Source organism: Silene latifolia, chromosome Y (assembly GCF_048544455.1).
Source record: "Silene latifolia isolate original U9 population chromosome Y, ASM4854445v1, whole genome shotgun sequence".
NCBI classification, from domain to species: domain Eukaryota; kingdom Viridiplantae; phylum Streptophyta; class Magnoliopsida; order Caryophyllales; family Caryophyllaceae; genus Silene; species Silene latifolia.
The window spans coordinates 267,733,147-267,748,696 of NC_133538.1; positions in this window are offsets into that span (position 1 = coordinate 267,733,147).

Below are 15,550 nucleotides of genomic sequence, written 5' to 3' on the forward strand. Positions count from 1 at the left end.
ATTTTGCATGTAGAATAGAGCATGCATTGCATATTCAAAATAAAAACCAACTAAAAATTGAAAAATGACAAAAACCACCAAAAACATGTTATTCTATTTCACTAAAATGCCCTCCCATGTCTATAAATAAGTGTGGGGAGGGCCTAAAAAAACAAAAACATGTCTTTAAATTTGTACTCCCTCCACACATTTATTTCCATTTGGAAGTAATGTAAATAAATAAGTGTGGGGAGGGAGTTCTCTTATCAAAAACCCAAAAATATGTCTTTTAAATTTTTCAAAACCAAAAAAAGTCACAAAAATATGTTATTTTCCCTTTGAAAAATCAAAAAAAAAATATGTTCATTTCTTTTTCTTATTCACTCCCTATGCTTTTGTCCATTGAGGACAATGTACATCTCAAGTGTGGGGAGGGAAATATCCACTCTTGTGAATATTTGTTTATAATTGTAAATGTTTATAAATTAGATAAAACGCCTAAAAATTGAAAAATTTCTGAAAATTCAAAAAAATTTGCATTGTATATATATGTTTTGTCTAACCTTTTGGCTTGGCACATTGACCACTTGAGGCAAAAAGGAGCTAGAAGACCGCTCGGTATAATCCTTCCTATCTATTGCTCCTTTTACTATTCTTTCTTTTTGGTATCTTTGATATTTTGAAGGAGGATGGGAATTTTGTTGCTTTGGGTGTCTCCTTGGGAGACCGTTTGGAATTGTGGTGTTGATGTGCTGCTAGGTTTAGCCAATTTGTTGCACGTTTCACTTCATGTTTAATTAAATTTCCGCATGCATTTGTTCACATGTAAATACTTGTTGCATTTCTTTCTTTTGCATTGAGTTTGTAAATAAGTTCTTAAGGAAGAACATGGTCAAAGGAAGGGAACCAAGTACCCCCATGATGAACTAATGTGCCCAATAGTGCCTTTCCCCTCCTCGTGACTCGCGCCCGTGGCCTCTTAGTTAGCCGAGGAAGGAGGGCTTGACCAATGAGTTTAGACCGATCTTGTGAGACCTAGGGCCGTAGACTAGACCTTTGGCTCGACTTAGCTACTCAAAGGTAAGGGTAGAGCCTCCTAGGGCGGGTACATTCATACCCCGCCCTCATCTAGGTTTGAGAGTAGGTCTCCTCGCGAGGCGTGTCACATCATTACGCATAAGTGTGTCGCATCGTCCTTAGACCATGAAATTGAATTACATTTTTGTGCATATGATATGAAGCAAAAATCAGTTTTTATGAGCCTCACATAGCCAAATAGCCTTGTTTTCTCCCCTACATTGTTTCCCTTTTTGATTCACCCCCTTTTGAGCTTAGCCTTTTCGTTTGGCAAACCCACCTAAATAGCTACATTCCCATAACCACCCTTCCTTAATCAAGAATTGGTCGGTTTAGTAGTAGTGGTGTAGGAGGTGATTTGGGTCGTAACGGTGGATGGCTTGCACATCCACTTGGGTCGGATTTCGAGGAGAATTTGGTTTGTAAATAAATAAGAGGTTGTAAAATTGTAATGAAAAGCAAAATAGAAAATTGAAAAAGTCATGAAAAATTCAAAAAAAAAAAATGAGTTGTGTGTTGTATATATTTGTTTGTTGTCAAGAAAAAGAAAAAGGCAAGCAACACCCCTACTCATCATTTAAAAGGGGTAGAAAAAGCCGTTGCTAAATAAAAAGGGGCAAATTGATGTTTTTCCAAAGATGAGTCGGGTTTGCACATTTTTTGCATGGCTTGGGAAACCGAGTTGTTGTTACGGTGTAGACGTTACCATTTGTTGAAATAAAAGGAGTTTTATCAAATTTTTCCTACTTGAGTTGGGTTTATGCAATTTTTGCATAGTTTTGGGTCATCATTGCTATGTTAGGGCATAGACGTGTCTCATGTGTTGCAATAAGAGATGGGATGTGATGTGTCGACGATTCTTTATTTGAACCCCACATGTCCAAACGGTGCTTGCACCAATCCCGTTTCGACCTTCTCCTTAGCCCCGTTGTAACCCTTGCTTCATGTTTTGTGCATTTTCCCTTTGTTTGCATTTCATTGGACATAGGACGATTTTACACATTAGATTGCGGGCACGTTTTCGCTAGTCGAGTTAGTTGAGTGATTTTGGTTACTTTTTGTCACAAAAATCACCTTGTTCTTTCATTGAGTGACGAGTGAAAACCGTGAGGATGTCGTTGCCTTGGTCCTCTTAGTCATGGGTCCTTTGGTTGAATCTTGTGTCGGTTTTGTAATTCTCGGCGGACTTGCCATTTCTTCCCTTTCCCCGCTCTTGAATTAGTTTCTTGAGCATTGGTCACACAAGGGTTGCTTTTTGTCACATTTAGGGGGTTGGCACCTCAATTGGCACTTCTGAGATGGTACTCCCGACCAAGACCGTGTTTTGTCATTTGAAAAGTTCGGCCACTTAGATGAGGAAAGTGGATCATTTTGTTAGATGCATTCTATCTGTTGATTACATGCTTTCTTGATGAATGTGTCGAAAGTTTTGTAGCAAGACCCAACTTGCCTTGCAATAGGGCACTCTTCCCTCATGAGTGTCAAATTGTGAGTTGAAGGGGCGTTGAGTGCGCTAATACTCGATCGGCTTAAGTAGTAGTAGTTTAGTTGAGTGATGCTTACATTGTGCATCCACTCTCCATATCTATCATAATAATGCTGTGTACATTGGTTTTGGGACTTACTCGGGGACGAGTAAGGTTCAAGTGTGGGGAGGTTGATATAGGACCATTTTGCACCCTTTTTCCCCCTATTTTCATGCATATTCAACTCCATTTGAGGCGGTTTAGCACCCCCTTTCCTCTTGTTTCTTGTCCCGATTCCCTTTACTATGACATTGTGGCCCCCTTGCGTAAAACCGAGGCGGGAACGGGCAAAGTGAGGCTAAAAAGACGGGAATGCTAAGCCACGCATAAAAGATGAAGGAAATGATGCTGAGGAGTACTCTCAGCTGGTAGGCCGGCAGCCGGCCAGCCGGCTGGGAGCACCTGTATACAAGAAATGAAGAAGGAAACAAGGAAGGAGTGTTCCCCTGGCGGCGGCCGGCTAGCCGGTACGGGAAGACGATTAGTGAAGAAACAAAGAAATTGGAAGAAAGTTACTGGGAATCTCCCGGTGGTCAAATGACGTGACGCCTAGCGGTACCGGGAGTTCCTCCAAGGCCAAAAGTCAAGTTCCAAGTCAAGAAGCTGTCCCAGCCGGTCAGGGCCCGGCGGCCGGTCGACCGGCCGTGCACACCTGATGACCTCCAAACTTGTTCAAAACTTCTAGAGATCTCCCAGCCGGCCAAATGACCGGCAGCCGGTTGACCGGCCGGGAGTGCACATACGTGTTTCAAAGCCCATTTCAATTTCTGTCCTAATCCTGGTGGAACCTATAAATACCCCCTCTTAAACCCTTTTGTACACACAACCCTAGATCCAGAATATTTACCCTTTCAAGCTTAAAACTTGTTAATCTCTTTGTTAATCTTTCCTTAATTAGAGAAATTCTTCAATCAATTAGTGATTGAATTTGGGTTTGTAAGAAGATTGAAGGATTTCCTTCTTTATTATTTCTATCCAAATTCCTCTTTCACTATTTTGTTGGTATTAATTCTCTCCCTATTTTCATTTGTTTACATTTTTATTCCTCTTTTATATTTGTTTGATTGTTTATGTTAAAATTGTTGTTGATTGTTGTTTGTTGTTGTTAATCTCATTATTGTTCATCTTTCCTTTGTTTCTCTTTCATTTGTCCTTCCTTGGGTAGTTGTCCTCAAAGACTTAATCTTTGAGTTGATTTGGTTAAAGATTGTGTCTTTTAGTTTAATCAACCTTGTTATTAGATTAAATCATCTTTCCTTACACCTATTGTTAGATTGTTGCATGTTTAGTAGTGAATTTCATCTTCCCACCATGTTTGTGACCAAAGTTTCCATCTTTATTGTCTATTTTGGTATTAGGACCATGATTAGTGAGTAGTCTCCCTCTAAGGCTCGGTTTGACCCAATATGAGTAATTTCACTAATTGAATTTCATAAAGGCTAATTATTTGGGGAAATTGGTGAGGGTAGGTTAGAGGAATGACTTGGTTTATGGGTTGACTTTTGGGTAGTGTTGACTTACGACCCTTGACCACCAACGAGAGTTGGTTAGGTTGTGATTTGGATACCCGATATTTGACCCTATTGTTGACCTTGGTTGAGACCGAAAGGGAGAACCGGGGTAGGACGCCTCTAATCTAGCGTTTGAAATCGACCCTCGAGAGAGGGAGTGGGATGACCCGGGAATTGACGGGGCTTAATGACCTTAGCAAATATTGGACTACCTTGGGAATAATGCATGTTTTTGGGGTAGTCGGGTATTGAGTTAGGGATTCCGACCTTCGAACCCGAGAGGGGGGTTGGTGGGTAGTACTAGTGTCCTATTTCGAACCTGAGAGGGGGGTCTTAGGCGAATTAGAGTCGTCACCTCCTCACCTAACTACCCTTGTGATTAGCCTAGAGATTTGATTGTGTGGAATTACGAATTCTTTGGGAAGAACCGAGTCTTAGGTTTTTAAATTATTTGATTTCCATCTTTTCATTCTACCTTGCCTTTTCTCCTAATTCTTATTTAGTTTGTTTTACATTGTTGTTAGTAGTTCTAGTATAACCTTCTCCCATTATTGTCGACTTAGCTAAACCATAGAGTTAAAACGATTAGTAATCTTCCTAGCTCCTTGTGGGATCGACCCTTAATAGTGTACAACGATAAAATCGTGCACTTGCGAGGTATAGCTTGATACCATCAGGCATCGAAACAAGCAGCCCAAATGAATGACCCCTACCAAAACATAAATTGAGGAGGAAAAGGGGCAAGGAACATCGACATACCATACTCCCATCCCGCGACTGACCCAGGACAACCAGGCTGTGGCCGCGCCGTCAGCTCACGGCCGGTCACCCGTCCAACTCCAAAACAACTCCTACAACACCTAAATTGGGCAGCCACTAAAACCATATAACAACAACCAACATGGGACAAGTTTAAGACGGGTTTTATATGCATGAATGAAACGTAAATTAAGACGATAATTCCAACTGTACAAGTGACCAAATTCCGTCTAAATATACCCATCTTATGCTATCCCAAGCTAGACCGTTACCACCTTCCACAAACCATTCAAAGCAGCTTGAAAGCTGCGTTTACCGACTCGACACTCAGCATTAAGACCGCCTAAAACTGCCACGAGCAATCCCCAAACGGTTACCATTCGCACCACCCTAACTTCCACCACAAAACAGTATAAACGCCCTCTGTTCTTACGCCTAAAGCAGCCCAAAACCAATTCGGGTTAAGACCACATACAGAACGCGAATAAGCAGAACTTTTACCCAGCTAAGACACCATTTTCAGACGAATAATAAGCTAAACCCCATAAAGATTGAGACTTTACTGCGACTAAGCATACCACACACGAACCTAGCATATAAAACGGCCTAACAACAAGAGGTGTCGACAATTGTCGAGTAACCTATCACCGTTACCTTTTTGCCCTTCAAAACTCCGAGAAAACGTCTAAAAAGTATGAGCTTCTCACCGGTTCTTCAGTTTCTTAAACTAGAGGAAAGAAAACGAGATAAAAGAGCTAAAAATCAGAACTTTCATGAGACGGGTCAAATTAAAATCACCACAAAAACAATACTTTCTTACCTCAAAAGATGAAGAATGAACAGGGGAAGCTAATGGTGTAAGAATTAGGAGATTTGGTTGAGGAATAAGGGAGAAATCTGGGATTTAAGGGGGCGAAAATGGAGGTTGAGTATTATTCTTCTTCGTTGTTGTTGTTTTGTTTAAAGAAAAAGAAGAAAGGGGGGGAGGGAGTATGAATGAGGATGGGTGTGTGGGGACGCGCAAACAAAAACAACAATAAATAATAATAATAATAATAATAATAATAATAATAATAATAATAATAATAATAATAATAATAATAATAATAATAAAAGATTATTTAACTTAGAGAGTAGGTGAGGATGTTGTGTTGTCGAAATTGGGCTGGTCCGAAATAAATTAGCCTTACTAATGAATTATGACGGTCTTATGCTAGACGGGAATTAATGTTATTTGTCGTTATTAAAGTTATCCGACTAAGATACGTATTTTCATACAAATTATGCCTTAAAAATATAATTTAATAATACGAATTTTTATAAAAATGAGCTTTTATATAATACGTACATAAAAATCGTCTTTGACATAAAATTAATTAAATTGAATAATTCAAAAATATATAATTAAGTGATTAAACGGTTTAATAAATTTTAAATGTCAAATAGGGAAATTCGCGGGTGTTACAAAAAAAGCTAGACTAATAAAAGGAACCGAAACATGATTCAAATCCTTTTTACGCCAGAAAACGAAGAAAGACCTATATAACTTTCCCTTGCTTCTTATCTGCTTGCGAAGAGGGTGGAACTACACTGCTGTCACTGTCCTTTGGGCATGCCTCCTACGCTTAACGCTTTACCTAAGCCCACAAGAACGCAGATAATGTTCCCTGGTCAGAATTTCTTTCCTATTAATTTATTTTGAGTCTTTGACTCTTTCTCTTTCAGGTATTGTTAAATTCAAATTCAAGGATTTAAGGGCAGCAGTTAGAGATTTTTCTACACGTGTCAAGCTGGATAGGGGAAACAAGCCTTCACACACTTATTTGGTGAGTTATTCACATTTTAAATTTGCGTTAACTATAAACAACTCCTTAAACAATACCAAGGTAAATTACATTGTCACTACGATAACATCGTAGCTTTAGTATGTACAAGAGTACTTTCCCGATGGCGTGTTCCCACCATTTTGTACTCTTATTAATAATAATTTTGCGGTTTGATTTGTTTATATGTTTAGCTGTTTGCCCCCCTTCATAATTTCCCGATTTAAAAAAAAATTATCCAAAATAAAGGCTGTCGTTGGCCTAAATATATTGTCACCTAGAATTGCGCCTATACACTTTACATCTCATGCCAAAATATTTGTTCGTGATTTGTACTGGAGGAGCTGGCAGAACACTCCATTGAGAAAGTACTAACGCTTTATTATACTAGGTATATTTGATCTAAGTGTATCTTTTGTTTCTCCCTTGCTTACGATAGTCTAATTTTTGAATTCAGGTTGATGTTATATTATGATTAAATTTTTCCTACAAGCATACCGATAGATAAACTTGAGCTTTTGAGTTTGTGGGAGCCAATTTATGGAAGCCAAACTTAAGGAGATATCATTATCATTAATGAGAACGTACTTCAATTATCAAACTGTTTACAAACTCCATTTGAAGACCAAGTTAGGAGCTTTAGTTTGCAATGGTCTTGGTTTACGATTATAACTTGTAATGCGCTTTCAGTCTACGAAATAATGTTAGGGAGTTGTGGGTACGCTTATACCATAATTGATGCTTTGACAGTTGAATGCAAGTTAATTGTTTTCATAATAGACGGAGATGGTCCTTGGAACTTCGCGCGCATGCGCGGAGGAACAACTAGTAGAAACAAAAAATATTGGCCATTGAATAAAAATTAATTATCAATACCTCATACTCATTGGGTTTCGGGGCTCTCATGGTCATACATTTCACTGTCGCACTCTAGTGGGAAAGACTGCGTTTATATGGCTTTATCCACCTTGCTTATCGCAAGATGCCATTCGGCTGGTGCAATACTGCAAGGGTCCTGCTATACGTCGTCGACAAATTACTAAATATCGTCGACAATTAACGTAAAATTCCAAGTTTGCCCTCCATATCATGACTCCATATTGGTCTCACCAAAATGCAATTTCCGTCTCAAAAGAGAAATGAAATTACCGTCTCACTAAAACACAAGTCACCGTCTCACTAAAATATTTCAAAAAAAAAAAAAAAAAAGTCGGGTTTTGTAATTAACAACATGATCGGGAACGATTTTAACAACGATTTCAACAATGAAGATAGTAACGAGGTTAGTTTACGATTTAGTTTTGTTAAAAATTTATGTTTTATTATCGTTTGAATCCCGAATTAGGATAGATGCCATGAATGTAGACGGAATTATGATAGAATTTGTGACGGATTTATATGAAAAAGTAATCGAAAAAAAAAAAAAAAAAAAGATTGAACACGTAACTGGGCTGAGACGAGTGGGTTCTTCGTCCCAGGCCCAGACCAGACGAGCCCATCATTCGTCCCATTGTGGGTTTGGACGAAGGATTCCTTCGTCTGGGCTTGGTGTTGGACGAAGGAATTCTTCGTCTGGCCCAATTATTTTTTTTTTTTTTTTTTTTTTTTTTTGTTTTAGAGTTTGTCGTTACTTTTTTTTTTTTTTTTTTTGTTTCCGACTCGTTTTGTATAAAATAATTAATTTCCGTCTTTGTATTAAAATTTTTTATTTTTTATAATTTCCGACAATTCAAATAATTATAATTAATTTCCGTTATTTCCGACTCGTTGTGTACAAAATAATTAAATGCCGTTTTTGTATTATAAAAGAATTGAATTAATTAATTACCGTCTTTATATGGAATTTTTATCTTTAACATTTCCGACTCGTTTTGTAAAAAATAACTTATTACCGTGTTTGTATTAATTTTATATTATTTTATATTTACTTCGACTAGTCCCGTAGCAAATAATTGAATTAATAACTAACTTGTTGAAATGCGTGCGCAGGTGATTAACGATGGAGACGGTGTTGATTACTCAGATCATTTTACGACAACGAGATTTTTTGCATCTAGTACTGAAGCGTTTAATTGGGCATATGAGATCGGGCTCCGACTCGGGTTTGGTATAAAAAAAGCAAGCAACAAGAAAGTTGGTCGTAACACGAATTTGAGACAACGTTATTTTGTTTGTCGGATGGGTGGAAAAGGTCCCGTAAATAAGGATGCCGATTCTTTAATGAGGGGTAACACCGCTACGGGGTGGTGCAATTGCAAATTTTCAATGAAAGTTGTTGAATTAGAAGAGAATAAGTGGCAGTTTGTGATGAGATCCGGGTTTCATAATCATGGTTTAACGTTGTATTGTGACGCGAGATACTTTGCAAAGCTTGATGACGAGGAGTTGGCTTATATCGATGCCCAAGTTAGAGCTCACGTTAGACCGGCAATTATTAGTGCGGGTTTGCATCAGCGGAATCCGGAAAAGTCAAGACCTAATCGGCGACAAATCTACAACCGTTCTCAGAAAGTAAGGGCCGAGGAAAGAGAAGGGAGAAACCCGGCACAACAGATGTTAGCACTTGCGGTTCAAAGATAAGTACGTTCATTATTGGGTCACCGATCGGAGACCGACGAGCTAACCCACGTGTTCATGTCTCATCCCGAAGCCGTTAAGATGTTTCGATCATACTATTATGTGGTACAGATCGATTCCACGTACAAGACAAATGAATATCGTCTTCCGCTTGTTGAGATGGTTGGAGTCACACCCGTCGGGAAGAGCTTTGTCATCGCTTATGCTCTTGTGACGCATGAGTCCGAGGACAAATATTTGTGGGTCCTACGGAAACTGAAGGGGCTGCTAAATGATGCCGTTCAACCTAATGTTATTGTTCCGATTGCGAGGAGGGTTGTTGAACGGGATTCCCATTGTTTTTCCCGATTCGTCTCACTTGCTATGTCTTTGGCATATATATTCTAACGTGGAGACGAAAGCACTTGATATCACGGGTCGGGATAGTTGGGCTAAGCACGTAACCTTTACTTTGTTTTTGCGGTTGTCGATGCGGAAACCGAAGAAAAGTTTAATGTTGCGTGGGGCACATTGGCAAGGGAATGGGCGGGAGTGGCGGCTTATATTGAGAGGCAATGGTTCCCGCACTTGGAAAAATGGGCCAAGTATAGAACGAACAACATAACTCATTTTGGCAATACTTCTACATCCCGGGTTGAGTCGGCTCATGCGAATTTGAAGAGATGGCAATGAAAGCGCGCGGCGATTGATAGAATGGAGTCGGTTTCATTCTTTGATGGAAACAAAACATGTTGAGATCCGACACTCGTTGGAGTTATCTAGATCGAGGCGGTTGACGGGGATTCAGCGATTATTTTCCAGACTTTCTTGCAAAATATCAAAGAATGCCATCGATGAATTGCGTAAAGAATTCGAAAGAGGTGCCAAGATGACGGAAGATGCCTTGACGATCGATTGCGGTTGTGTAAAGGCTACTACACTTGGTTTGTTATGTGCTTGTTCACTTCACCGCATTTCTAGAAACGGATCTCGGGTCCCTGTTGATGTGTTACATGCATTTTGGAGGAAGTTGGAGTACGATGGTTCGGAGGCAATGCCGACTTGTGATGATGATCGATTGGAGGAGTTATTCGATGAAATTCGGAATGCAGATCCGAGTATGAGATCATCCATGTTCGATGCCCTTTACTCTCAGATACATCCGCAAGAGGAGGATGTAAACGAGCCTCGGGTGAACGAGAACCCTAGAGGACGTCCGAGTAGGGGAACTCGTAGAGATCCGTCCGCCGTTGAGCATGCACGGGTTCGTGTTCGAGTACGTACTCCGTCTTCCCAACGTACTCCGTCTAGTACCCCCCGTTCTACTCCGACGGTTCCTGTTACTCCGTCGTCTACTCCCCGTTCTACTCCGTCGGTTCGTTTTACTCCGTATAGAACCCCCCGGTCCACTCAAACGGGCCCCGGTACACCGTCTACCACTGCTACCACGACTACGGGGAGTTTCGGCACAACGTATTGCGCACCTCTTGAGGTCGACTACACCATTGGTGATTTGAGGTATTTTCCTTATCGTGACTTCCTGCCTTCATTTTTTCACGAGTATGTAGAAGCATGGTTTAATCCTTACGGAGACGGTCATTGTGGTTTTCGAGTTATCTCACATGCTGTTCGGGGTGACCAATCTCAGATCCGATTATGGCGCGATTTCGCGAGGTGTTCTTAGCTTTTATTTGTCCGATTATTGTACCTTCTATTTTATATATCTGAATATTGTACCTTATATTTTTTTATATTTAATTATCCGATTATTGTAGTTTATTATCCTCTGCATCCGATTAATTGACTTAAAACGTAATTTAATTAAAACAATCCTTAAAACATAATTTGACATATTTTAATTAAAACATTCCTTAAAACGCGTTTTGACATACTTAAAACATAAACCATTGAAAACATAATGAAACCCTAAACCCCAAACCCCAAACCCTAAACCCCAAACCCCAAACCCTAAACCCCAAACCCCAAACCCCAAACCCCAAACCCCAAACCCTAAACCCTAAACCCCAAACCCATACCATAAACGATTATTACTTAAAACATAACATAATTAAATAACTACCGAACTTAATTATCTTCCGATGATGAAGATGACGATTCCTCATCTTCTTCATGATCTTGAATCTCAATTTCTTCAGGTTGGGTAGACATATATTGAGTCAATAAATCATTCAAGTAGAGATAAAGAATTCCTTGCCCCGGCACTCTACCAGCACATAAGTCTGATAGTCTTGGGTAATCAATCACGGTGAGAATGCGCTCAAAATATGTAAAGATATCACTTTTTAACCTACGAAACTCCCACATCTTCTCGTTTAGTACTTCATCAGAAACAACCTCATCTCTAGCTCTTTGGAGTTAGAACATGATCCGGGTTTCCTTGTAAAATTATACAAAGGGTACCAATTGGAGGCTCTTCAGCGGTGCCATACAAAGTGTCACTAGGAACCACTGATTCAAGACGCTCAATTAGAATTGGTAAATTTTGAACAATTAAATCGATTCTTATTTGATAAACTCTGATTTTTTGAGCATTTGTGAGAACCATTTTAGGATTGGATGTTGTGAGTGAATAATTAGTATTGTAGTGAGTGAAGATGATTTGGATGTTGTGATTGAAATTGACATAGAATGGCCTATTTATAACCTATTAATTGTAACGGTTATTTTTGAATTACAACGGTTATTTTTGAAATACAACGGTTATTTTGAATTATAACGGTAACATTTGAATTATAACGGTAACATTTGAATTATAACGGTAACATTTGAATTATAACGGTAACATTTGAATTATAACGGTAACATTTGAATTATAACGGTAACATTTGAATTATAACGGTAACATTTGAATTATAACGGTAACATTTGAATTATAACGGTAACATTTGAATTATAACGGTAACATTTTTCCCTATATAAACATCTACATAATGTTGTAATTTTGCACTCATCTTCAACCTTTTCTATTTTCCAATCATCTTCATCATCTTCCATTTTCTTCTTCAAATCTTTACTTATGTCAACATCATCCTCAATGTGGGGAACCCGACCAATTGAAGGCCTTGATTTTAAGAATCAAATTTGCAATCGTTGTAAAAGAAACGCTATCATCATGATTTAGGATGACTACTAATCCGAAGAAAGCTTTTTTAAGTGCGTACCTTGCGATCGTTTTGTGTCGTGGTTGATCAAGATCATTTAACAATAACAAAAAAGTTGAATATAGCATGTCAAGATGAAGGTGATGATGCATCAAGTGGAAATGTCATGAAAGAGCAAGTGATAGGTATAAAAAAGGAGATTTCGGAAATGACAAGGATGATGAAGTTTTATTTCAAGTGTATCTTGTATTTGTTTGTTTTCATTATGTTGGCCATTGTCATGAAGTAGTTACTATTTCCAGAAATGTATGAATTTGCATCAGTTGCTATGTATTCAACAAATTTAAGAAATTTCAGAATTTAAATCCGTCATGTTTTTTGAAATAAACGTTCAAATAGTCAACTAACATAATCATCCAACATAAAAAATGTCTTCAAAACCGTACAACATAAATGAAAACAAACACAAACTAGTTATCATCCTCTTCGCCGCTATCGTGTACACACCATCGATCTCTACTGAACAACATCACCGGGTGTTTGACGAGGTCCTCGCCGACGATGATATCCCAACCCTCTCTCAATCAATGGGCCGACGTTCTTCATCATCTTGCGGAGGAAGGCAAGCTGTTTCTTGTCATCCTTAATTTTTTGGCCTCGTAAATGAAACATTACAAAGACGTGCGGTCTGCAAATTGACAAGAAAATTATAAACATTATCGAGGAACAAGAAGAAAATTATATCGATTATTACAACAATCGTAAGTAATATTATTACCTCAAGGGAATATCAAAATCCTCATGTGGCGGGGGCATCATGGTGGTCGGGATCAATGATGAACGGGTGAGAATTCCCATTAAACCAAGCCTCATACTCTGGCTCCGTCTCACCCGGAAGCTAAGCTGGTCTCGATTTACGAGAAAGTCGAACCACGTGATCCTGCCAAAGCAATCCCAAAGATGATCGGTCTCCCAACCCCAACACTAACCTCGTACCCTAAACCCGAAGCAGGACGATGCGTTGTCAATCTCATAATGGGATTGGGTATGATCTGCACATACCCAAACGTCAGTAAACACCGATCAGTGGTACGGCTCCGCTATGTCCATGAAACGAATACAACACGTATACAAAGTACGAGGATGATACTCCTCCCGACGCGGCCCGTACGGATCCCACCTAATGGAAGCACAAGTAAGCCCATCTAACAACCTCCGATACTCCAACAATTTCTCCGCATTTTGAGCGAAAGGACCAACGGATCTCCAAGAACACGACCGAGGCTGAGTAGGGTCAATTGCCGAAGGTGGACCGGGTCCGAACATAGGAAAATACTCATAGATCCACGATTGCAACAAGGTCAAGCAACCACCAATAGTCTTCACACCAAAGACGTGAAGCCACCCCCAATTGTCGGTACATGAAGGCAAGTACACCGGCTCCCCAAGCGTAGTCGTGTACACCATCAGTATCATACACTAAAGGAAACAAGCGAGGACGTAACCTATCACCGATTTGTCGACAAAAAGTGTCGACCCCAACACCTGACCAAAAACCCCGAGCAAAAACAACATCACAATTAGCTCTCGCCGTTTCACAAACTGCATCTACCAATATACCCCCACTCTTGTAAATAGGGACCTTCTTAGTAGAGTTTAACGGCAACCTCAACTTCTCTGATGAAATCGCAAAGAAGCCACATACATACATAAGGGGATCCGCCAACGTCCCGTCATTACTCTCCACCTTACAACATTTACCATCAACCCGAACGCCTAAGATCTGCGCAACATCGTGAAGGAGTATGGACATCTCCCCAAAAGGCATGTGAAAGCTGTTGGTGTCGGGTTGCCATCTCTCAACAAAAGCAGAAATAAGGGGCATGTTATAATTCTCGGCCATGGAATCTAATAGGTGAGAAAGACCGACAGTCATAAATAGTCTTAACGGCGGCGGAGGAGTGGCCAACAACTCAACAACCTCGTCTTACCAAACCGGTGGTAACCCGTCAAACCGGTCGACCAACCTCATTAGGAGTCGCCCATATGGTGTTGGCAATGTGGCCCCCGAAGCTAGGAATCACGTGGGGAAAGTCGGGACCACCGGGAACACGATGATCGATCAACCAAGAGACATCCTTACCCGACTTCTTCTTCGGAGCCACCACACTACTAGAACTACCATCCGACCTCCGCTCGAAACGCCCCTCCTCATTCCGTCTACGTGGCACCCTACGCACTCGCTCAATACCCGCCTCCTCCTCACCTATCACATCACTGGACCGCTCAAACGCTCCTCCTCCACCCGCTCATCGGTCCACGAATCGGCACTCACATCTCCAACCTCGGACTCAAACCTGGAGCCCCTTTCGAGCTCGAACGTGACGGTCATTTCCTCCATGGCCATCTATACCAAAAAATAAAACAAAGAATTTATAAATATAAGTTAAAGTAAATTAAAAATTAAAAAAAAAAAAAATAACCCGGAACGGGGTTTATTAATAATAATTAATTAATATTTTACGTAAACTAAACGAGACGCAACAAAAATAATTTTACAACAACTTCATTACTTAAATTAATAAAACAAAGAATTTACAAATATAAGTTTAAGTAAATTAAAAAATAAATATAAAAACAAAATATCACCAAAAGAAGTTTATTAGTAATAATTAATTTATATTTTACATCGACAAAACGAGACGGAAAAAATATAACAAAACAAGACTAGATATTCTAAAACAAAAAGAAAAAAAAGAAAAAAAAAAAAAAAAAAAAAAAAAAAAAAAATACGCGATTGGGCTGACGAAGGAATTCTTCGTCCAACATCCACCAGGACGAGAACTTCTTCCTTCGTCCAGAGCCCATATGAGACGAGATCTTCTTTCGTCTGGGCCTGGTCTTGGACGAAGAAGTTCCTCGTCCCAGCCCAGATTTCACGTTTCCTTTTTTTTTTTTTTTTTTTTTTTTTTTTGTTTTTCGATTACGATAATTCCGTTTGATTTTCGCGTAACTAGACTAAATCCGATTGAAATCGTAGCACCTATCCTAATTCCGTCACTAATTTGGCATCTATCCTAATTCCGTCACAAAATTACAACATTAACAAAATACTACAAAAAAAATTCAAATAGTAATCACATACCTTGTTGAATGTTTGAATTCGTGACGGAAATTATGCGTTCGATACGTTTTTT